Here is a 10,478-nt window from a genome sequence, read left to right as displayed (position 1 = left end):
CCCCCCCATGAATCTTGCCACAAGTCTCACAGGGGCGGGCAGAATGTGAACCCCTGCCGATCAGCCGACTGGACCTAGGGGGTCTCTGTCCGGAGAATCGGCCCCTACCAAATCTTCCACCTCGACCCCTGCTGGGTCTACTAAACTTCTTCTCTTTCCAGAGGTAGCACCAGAACTTTGTTCAACTGATTTTTCCCCCTTGTCTTTTTCTGATTTCTCAGATTTTTCTGATTTTTCTTTCTTTGGGGTTGCTTCTGATTCAATTCTCTCCAGTTCAAGTGCTTGCGACATAAGCTCTGAGAAGTTGCTGTGTCGAAATCCCACAACTTGCATCCTTATGCTGGGCTTCAAACCCGTCTCAAATCTCTTGCATCTTGCCTTGCTGGTAGTAAGGAGGCTTCCCGCATAGTGACTCAGGCGAGAGAACTCCCTCTCATACTCTGCCACCGATCGGTTTCCTTGTTTCAGACTCAAAAATTCTTGCAGTTTCTGGTCAACATATGCATCTGGGATGTATTTGCATCAATTCTCGATGAAGTCATCCCAGGTCAACACTGGTGGTTCAGCCAAGCTGTGGGGGATGGTCTTCCACCAATCATACGCGTCCCCTTGCAGTAGCGACACAGAGTACTCAAACTTCAGTTCATCTTAGCAATGTAGCTTCTTAAATACTCTGTCCATTCTTTCAAGCCATTGCTCTGCCTCTAAAGGGTCCACTGTACCGTTAAATTCTGCAGCCCCATACTTCAATAATTTATCATATTGTCTGGCTGGAGGCAGTGGTTGTGCCACAGGTGGTTGGGGTGGAGCTTGAACAGGCATACCCCTAGCCATTTGTTGAAACATCGCAGCCATCTGCTGTGCTAACTGTGCAGGAAACTGCGGCATTTGTGGGGCTAATGTTGCTGACCCACTAACATTCGGTAAAGCTGGGGCTTCCCCTTGTGCCTCAGTAATTTGATCAAGTTAAGTTCATAATTTGGTCTAACTTTCTTCATACGAAATGTTCTACTATGTCTTAGGTTTCCATCGATTCAAGAATCACCTAAATCCGAGTTTCCTAGAGAGAGTTATAACCCTTCAAACATTACTGCTCAAATAGAATTCTGCAGAATCGCAGGTTTGGAAACTCAACTTTGCTCAATAATTTGAATGGGTTAATGGCCTAATTTGGTTTGGTGTTCTTCATAAAAGTTTTAGGTCTATATCATATCTAATTGCTGGTAAAATTTCAGGTCATTTTGACCTTCCTAACTCGAGTTATGACCAAATGAACAGTTACTGTTCATTTGGTCGATTTAATCTGATGGCAACCTGCTCTCATTTCACTTTGGTCAATTTGTTCACCCAGTTTTGGTCAGTTTTTGAGCATGGTTCCTTAATGAAAATTGTGCTCTTTTATGTCTATTTTCATCCCCAATTTGTGGCATATCAATTGGACTTGTAAAATTTGAGTTTTGGTCCTTCAAAGTGGGTTTGGTCATGCTGCCAGCAGCATGACCATTGGACCTACGAATTTGGTTCTCATTCCAACAATTCCCACACATCTCTTTTGGTCATTATTGACCATTTTTCATCTCACAATAAACCAAAGTCATCATTTACCAATTTCTTAAATTTTCTCCCAAAACCCTAAGGATCAAGAACCCTAATTCCTCAATTTCCTCAATTCATGAATTCTAAGTGTACAAGTCTCACTTACTTACTCAATCAAGCATGAGTACCTCTTTAATTCTAACAATTTCTATCAAATCTTAATTAATTTCATGCAGACCAACTTTCATAAAACTTCATACATGAGTGATTTCTTGAGTTTCTATGTAATTTGCTACTTATTCAAGCTCATTTCTATGCATTTTACTCAAATTAAGTTAGAGAGAGGGACTTACTTGTTGAGCAGAATTTGTAATTCCAAATCCTCACTTTTTTTTGATCCTTCTTATTTCAAATCTCTCCATCAAAGCCAAAGAGCAAGACCTTACTTTGGTGAGTATGAAATTTGTGAAGGAATAATAGGGTTTAAAAAGCTTAAATGACCATTAATGGAGGAAATTGAAAAGAAAAAGAAAGAGAATAGAAAGGGGAGCCGGCTGAATTTTTTTAAAGAAGAAGAAATGACTTTTCCTTCTAATTTTTTAAGTATTTTAAGTGAAATTTTATTTATTTGACTTGGTCAAAAAAGTTGGGAAATTAAAATTGATTTTTGACATCACAATGATGTCATCCACATGATGCAATAAACCTTTTTCTTTTCTTTTTCAATTTTCTTAAATTTCTTATTAGTTCTTTAATCTAATCCTTGATTCAAAAATTTTTATTTCTCCGATTTTATTGGACAGTTAGGTCAGGAGTCAGCTCTCGGGGTCAATTGACCAAATTGCCCCTCGCCGGTTCATCCCGGTTTGCAATTAATTCCATATTTCTTTTGGCTCCCTGACCTAATTATTTGACTGGCTTAACAGTTCTTTTTCGTGATTTTCTCTTTTCCACTGTGTTCATAAGGGTCCTAAGGACCGTAGCGTCACTTTTTACGGTTCGAAATTTGAGTTTAAAACGACTTGTAGCGTTCAGGAGGTCACCCATCGCTGTGACTCTCTGCTCGTTTAACTTCTTATGTTCTATTTTTCTTGTTTATACTTAACTAATTGAACATTACTAATTATTTGTGTTTATGGCTTCTCTAATTGACTTAAGTGTGGTTCTAATCCCCTTAATTGTTTGGACCGACACCGGTCACCGGAACAGTGAAATATACCAGGCTATGCAAACGGGGGTGTTATATCTTGCTTAAACTTTGTTTCATTATGAATTCAATATATAAAATAGATAGTAAAATTTAACTATTAAATATATAAATTTCATATATTTTATGTTTTAAATCTGCACCAGTATAAGTAATAATTTTTCTTAAAAAATTATGCCGTGTTTTGTCATCTTGCATTGATTATAAATAGGGTTTACTTGCCGCATTGCAAGAAAAGACAATCATGCAAGTCCAAAAACCAACATTATACTAAATTAAATTATAGGTCACAAGTGAGTTTTCCGCTCCATGCGTTGATCAATCACGGGTTAGACCATAGGAAAAATTTTCCCCTCCGACTTTCTTAATCCTGACGCTAATAGTTTATTGCAGAGCAAGGTTGCTAAATTGACAGTTAATTCATTTTTAATATAAATTTATATAGGTGAAATTGCTAACTAATGTTATCGTTTCATTTTTTATATCTTTTTGATGTGTCCGTCTATCATGAACTCAAGTGATTTGCAAATTTAGGTTTAGGCAAGAATTTTCTTATCAAATGCCACTATTATATATTCGCTTCTGCAATAGGAAGCTCTCACCATTACAGAGAATAATATTAGAGGGAAAGAAAAAGATGAAAATATCCTGTTGTTTTTTGCTTATCCTTCTGGCTCTTGTGGGCTTTAAAGAAAATTTGAATCTTTTATGTAGTGCTGATCCTACTGATGGTTTCACTGCTGTGCCATTAACAGAAGCAAACTTCGAGTTACAGAAACCATATGACATCCCTCTTAACGAACGATACAGTTTCAAAAATGGCGTACGCAGGTTGTGGGTGTACGCGGATGACAAGCCACATGACCCTAACAGTCATACCCAGCCAAGAACCGAAGTTCGCATTAAAGTACTCTGATCATTTCCTTCTCTCTCTCTCTCTGTTACAGATTCAGTTCAACTCAAGAACTTACAGGGTTTACTGCACCTTTTTTTTTTTTTTTTTGCAGGGCCTTGACTATTCATCAGGAGTCTGGCAATTTGAAGGCTATGGCTTTGTGCCTAATGGAACCTCTGGTGCTACTGTAGCGCAGATACATGGTGCATCTCATGGTGCTACAACTCTGATACTAAGGATCTATGATGGAAACATGAGGTATTACAGTGGAGATTTAGTGGCTACTGATCTTTACGATAAATGGTTCAGGCTAAACATAATCCATGATGTGGATGGAGGGATGGTGACTGTGTTTCTCGACGGTGAACAGAAGTATTCAACGGCGGATAAAGGGCCAGGAGACTTGTATTTCAAATGTGGGGTTTATGCTGCACCAGCTAATCTCAGCTATTACATGGAATCAAGATGGAGAGACATCAAGATATATAAGAAGTAATAAATGGAGAGTTTAATAAGATGCAAAGTTCTCTTATTTTCTCATTTCTGTTATATGCTATCCATGTATTAGGTTATATTCATTGTCTAATTATAAAATGAAATCTAGTTATCAAATTCTGAAGTTATTAGTCTATAAGGAAAAAAGTGGACTTCATAACCGAGGATCGGTTCAATTGATAGAATTCAATCAACATTTCCATTAGGTTGACAGTTTGAGTCTACTGCTTCCTCTTGGTGATTGGTGATTGATCTGTAAACTGCAATATAATTACTCAATAAGATGTTTACAATATAATTACTCAATAAGATGAGTGATATGCTAAAAAAATTCTTATTTAAACACAATTTATGGTAGACTAAGAGAAAATCTTCATTATGAAAAGAGAGAAGGAATCACCCAAATGTTGGTTCTTTGATAAAATGACATATATATATTTATCCTAAGCTTTGGCCCCAATATAGGTGTTAACTTGTGTTCATTCAATTATTATTAAAAAAAAAAATCATTTTATTTAAATAATAATAAAAAAAATCTCAATTAGACCATCGTGATGGGCTAAAAATCGTGTCTCGAGTTTTATATTTGCTATGGCAACAAGAGAAAATGATTTTTAATTTACAAAGTCAATGGTGAGTCCCACAAGGCTCAAAATTAACTATGTTTCTAATACTTAAAAAATATATTTTATATTTAATTATTAATTTTTATAAATAAATATCCTGTTAATAAAAATAAAAACTCGTCATAAATACTAATTATCAAACTCAAATCAATCTCAAATTACCCATTGTCATTCCTGTTACCGTACCTAGAAAAAACAGAATCTAAAGACGCATTATCAAAGTTCATTGGCAATTCCGAACCGTATAGAATCTAGGCACTAGCCGGCCATTTTACTCATGAAGGAGTAACATCCCCATCAAGCATCCTTGACTTCAAAGGATCCCTGCAATTGTTTTGGTCCTGTAAGTACTAAGCAGATCGACATTATACGTGTAGCTGTACTTCCACATAGATTGGAGGAATATTAAAAAAAAAAAAAAAACAAGCCTGAAACAAAAGAATATACTAAAGTCTGCATTCTTCAACATAAAATGCAAATTCTACTAAAGGGTTAGCGGACATAACTAAAATAACTACAGTAAAATTGTCGTCTTCATTCTACGTAGTATCTGAATGTAAGTAAGATTCTAGATTCTAAGGTTGGTAAATTCAGGAAAATGAGTGCATCTTTCCACTCCTGTAATCTTCTGCTCCTGCTTCTTGTTGGCCTCGTAAAAGACTACCATTTTTGTGGTGCTGATCCTGCTGATGGATTCACTCTGGTGGCATTACCAGATGAGAACTTTGTCATACAGAAACCTTATGACAAACCCTTAAAGGATCGTTACAGATACGAACATTGGATTCGAAGTTTATGGGTCTATGACTATGTGTCACGACCCAAAATTCTGAGTCATGACCGGCGCATAATTTAAGTATTCTCAAATCATGCAAGCCTTGTCAGAGTATTTTGAATAAATATATTGTCACTTACTAATAAAAAAAAATAGACAAAATCCAAATAAACCAAATACTGAATAAACATCATAAATATCCCATAAGTAAACTGCGGAGTCTCTACAGATTTCAAATTAAAACTTAAACTGTTCAATAAACTAAACTAATTATTAACCCGAAGAAACATGAATTTGGGCAAACTATAAAAACAAATCAAAGATTGTCATTCTCCAGAAAATAGACTGAATATTTGACTCAGCTACAGAATTCTACTGATCTGAAACAGATAACAGACAGAGAAAATGTGGTTTGAGCTAATGCTCAGTGAATGATAATTATTGCACACAACAGAACAAGAACAGGTAAACACTTGATTAATTTCGCAATCAATTTTCTATCCAATAAAATCATGCTCATGCTATCAAAATCATTAATAAAATAATTTTATAAAATATATATACAAAAGAAATTCATTCAATAAAAATTTTATGGTACAATGCACCAAGGTGATGATACCCCACATCACCAAAGGCCAGATGGTAAGCGCGCTACCAGATATTAGATACCTTCCTCCTCCTTCACAGATATCAATGCATATGCGAACCATAAACTGCAATGATGCATTACTCGACAATGCAACCTAATACCGTGATAGTCCACACGGTGGGGCCAGATAACAGAAACATATACTGAGCATAGGTACCATTTTAAAACAGAAAATCAATTTGTACAAATCAATCAAAATCAACAAAAAATTTCAGATAGCAAAATAATAACTTATAGTGCAATTACAATAGTTTATTTCAATAATTTCAGAGAGTCAATAAGATAAAATCAATCTCAAATAAATTTATTATAACACATCAGTAAATTTTATAGTCAGATATCAATCAATATAAAGACACTAAAGACCTGTTCTCTAGATCCTAATGGCTCTAATGCAGAGATAATTGACAAAATCAATTATTTAATCAAAATTGAAATAAAATTCAATAATAAAATAAAATTCTAGAACCTCACATGTAAAATAATTATTAAAATACTAATTTAAATTTCATTTAATAACAATTTTAATGCTAAGGAATTTTAAAAGGGACTAAAATTATGCCATTTACTATAATTACCACTCACCTGTAACCTCCAAGACAATAGTTATTTTCAATGGAAGAGAGACAATTTCAACTGACAGATTGAATATTCGAATCTTCTACACACTCAAAATATAAAAGAAAAAAATATCAAATAATAATAAAAAATATAACTTTAATATATATATATATATATATATATATATATATATATATATATATATATATATATATTTCCGGTGGGACAGATGAATGGGACGATGTGATGAATGGGATGAATGGAATGCAGAGCATTAAGGGACGGATGAATGGGACGACGTGATGAATAGGATGAATGGGACGTAGAGCATTAAGGGACGCAGAGCCAATTCTTTTATATATATATATATATATAACAATCAATTATTGTCTAACAGTAATTATGATCAACACAATTCAATACCAATAATCGAAGAGGAAAAAAAATGAATTTCTAGAGTAGTTGTAACAGATCAAGGAAAGAAAATAAAATTAGATTCACCCATTATTGAACAAAAAACGAAAATTTTTACCTTGAAAACAGAATCAAAGGTAATGAATTGAGAACTAAAAATTTAGAAATTCTCTGCGCACATCAAATTATAAATCGTAAATTTATATATATATATATATATATATATATATATAACAATAAATAAAAGATGATGAAAATACCTGTTGAGAGTATTTGGTAGGAAAAGGAGGTGACAAACAGGTTTTGAGAGCAAAGTTTAGCAGAAGAGATGATTAGGGTATATATATTTCAAGAGTTCTATTAGGTGTAGAATGGGGTAAGAGTTATTATTGAATTGGGTTGTTCAGATTATAGATGTATATTTAATTTCGAAAATAATATATATAAGAATAATTAAATAGGCTATCCAATAAAATATTCTTTATTTTATTTTATTATTATTATTTTTAGATAAATATTTTAAATTATTGCTAGATAATTAAAATAAATAAATAATTAAATAGATAAATATTGGGTTTCCACATACTTCCCCCCTTAAAAGAAATTCGGTCACCGAATTTAAACAGACAAAATTCTAACCTAAAGAATCAAATAAGTGGGGATATTTGGCTTGCATTTCAGATTCTGCCTCCCGTGTGGTTGATACATGCATTTTGCATAGTCATTTAGGTTTAATTTCATGGCCATTTTACTTGATTGTTAGTCACTTTTAGCTAATTTTATTAGTTATTTAGATAGTTTTTCATGATTGTCAATTTTTGGATTAATTTATAATTTTACTTTGTTTTGTAGGAAAAATGGTGTTTTTGAGGGACTAAAAAGAAATTATGCCAGTGAGGAGTGATTTCTACAGCCAAAGATATCAAAAACAAGTTTGAAAGTTGAATTATGCAGTAGCCAAATTGCGCATAACTTGCCGCATAAGTTGTGCAGTTCTGCACAGGGAGAAGAAGCAATTTTTCCATTCCTGTCGAAATCTGCATAAGTCACTGCATGACTTATGCAGACTTACTACTTGCTTATGCAGCTTCACACAGAGGGCGCAGAAACCTGCCAAAAACTGTAAAAGGTTATGCAGTCCACTTATGTAGTTTTATAGAGTCTTCATAATGAGCTAGCAGAAGATTCCCACATGAAAACATACCTCAAACATATCATTTTAGGGCTACTTGTCAGAAAAAGATATAAATAAGCCCTTATCTCATTTTAGAAAGGAAGAGAAGACAAAAAAGGGAGCAACAGTAGGGGAAGAGTCAGAAATTAGATAGCAAAACGTCACATTTCCATTTCTAGACCAGATTTGAAGTTTCTTCTTTTCTTGCATATTTCCTACCTTTCTTGTATCGGGTTTCTTTAGTTTTAGTTTATTTTCATAATTTATTTCCTCTTTTACTTAGAATTTCTTGTGTTGAACATGGATTGTGAGTAGTTTTCTTTGATTCTGGAGTAAGGGATGTAATATTTTAGTTATTTTTGTGAATTTGAACTGGGTTAGTCTCAATTTAATAAAATTTATGAGGTTTAATCCATTTCTTGTGTGCTTATTCACATGCTTAATGAAGGGCCCCATTAAGTTATGTTCTTAATCCTTGGTTGAAGCACCGAAAGGAGAAAACCAAGTGATAGTTAATCAAAAAATTAGACTTAATTAACTCAGATCTAGAAATAGACTAAGGGTTAAGAGGGTTTTAATAGATTGATTAAAGAATCCAATGGGTCTTGGTTAATTTTAACTCCACGAAAGTAGGATTAAGTTAATTAAGGCACTCTTTGTCTGAAAGAGTTTTCAAAGGATTTTAGAATTAATCTCCTTTAAACCCATAAATTTCATGGACTGGGCTAGCTAGGGAAAATTCCAAAATGACTTAAATATAAACCCTTAACTCCAAAATCGTTTTTTATCAATTATTGCTTGGAATTTTACTTTTGAGTGTTTAGTTTAATCTTATTTTATTAATTTTCATTATTAATATTATCAATTTCTTTATTTTGCAAATTATTAAATTAGTCATTGTTTGAATTTAGTTTTGCATTTTCATACCTTATGCTTCAAATTTCTAAATTTCTTTTATTAATTTGATTAAAATACAATTTTAACATATTTTATTTTACATCAAAAATTCAATTGAAAACACAACTCTCCATGGGAACGATATTTTTTCTATACTACTTGAACGACCCGTGCACTTGCGGTTAGGACACATTAAGTTTTTGGCACCGTTGCCGGGGAGTTGTTTGTTTAAGATTGAATTCTTGATTATTTTAGTTGTTTATAGTTTTTTTTACTTTTGTTATCTTTTTAATTTTTGTGTTTGTTTGTTCTTTTTAGGTATTCTTACTCTTTTATGAGAAGAGTTAGAAGCACAAGTGACACATCCTTATTGTTTAATCCTGAAATTGAGAAATTTTGTAGAGCCAACAAGAAAGAAACCAGAAAAAGGAAAGAAGCCTTGAAAGCAACTGAAATTGAAGCAGAAATGGCTGATGAAAGAATTAGAATTGGCGGTGGTAATACTGGAAATGATCGAAACAATAAAAATGCAGCCCAAGGTGAAGAGGTTATAAATGCTAATGTGCCTAGGAGAAGTATGATGAATCATGCATTTCCTCGTTTTGATGATTTGAGAGAGAGTATAGTAAGACTAAGAATTGATGCAAATAGCTACAAGATGGATTTTGGAGTTCTTCAAATGATTCAAAATTCCCAATTTGGTGGACATCCTTCTGAAAATCCACACACACATCTAAAGAAGTTTGCTATGATTTGTGATATGCAAAAACAACCTGGAGTATCTGATGATGAAGCAAGATTGAAGCTATTCCCATTCTCTTTGAAGGATAGAGCATTGGATTGGCTTGATTTTTTACCTCACAACTTCATTACAAATTGGGAACAACTCACTGATGCATTTCTTGCACAATATTTTCCACCTGGAAAAACTCAAGAATTGAGGAATCAAATGACAGCTTTCAGACCAAGGGAAGATGAAACTCTCTATGAATCACGGATGAGATGGAAGGAATTAGAGAGACAATGCCCACATCATGCCATTCCAAAATGGATGATAAACCAGAATTTTTAGACCAATGTTACTCCTACAATTAGAGGGATAATTGATGCTCAAACAAGAGGAGAATTTATTATAAAGCATGAAGATGAAGCTTATGAGCTATTGGAGAAAATTGCAAAGAATACTCATCTTTGGAGTAGTCCAAGAGGACCGGCTCTAACTTAAAAGAGGCAAGCTGCTGGAATGTAT

At 33.6% G+C, this 10,478-nt stretch overlaps 1 non-coding gene across 1 annotated transcript; it reads right to left on the bottom strand.

Moving 5' to 3' along the window:
* Window positions 1-10,163: 10,163 nt before the first annotated feature.
* On the bottom strand, window positions 10,164-10,270 carry LOC131171549 (small nucleolar RNA R71). Its single transcript, XR_009142209.1, has one exon. It is a non-coding gene; the product is annotated as a small nucleolar RNA R71 (small nucleolar RNA).
* Between the last annotated feature and the right edge of the window lie 208 nt (window positions 10,271-10,478).

The sequence above is a fragment of the Hevea brasiliensis genome, chromosome 12 (assembly GCF_030052815.1).
Source record: "Hevea brasiliensis isolate MT/VB/25A 57/8 chromosome 12, ASM3005281v1, whole genome shotgun sequence".
NCBI lineage: Eukaryota > Viridiplantae > Streptophyta > Magnoliopsida > Malpighiales > Euphorbiaceae > Hevea > Hevea brasiliensis.
This window is presented reverse-complemented; position numbering and strand designations above follow the sequence as displayed.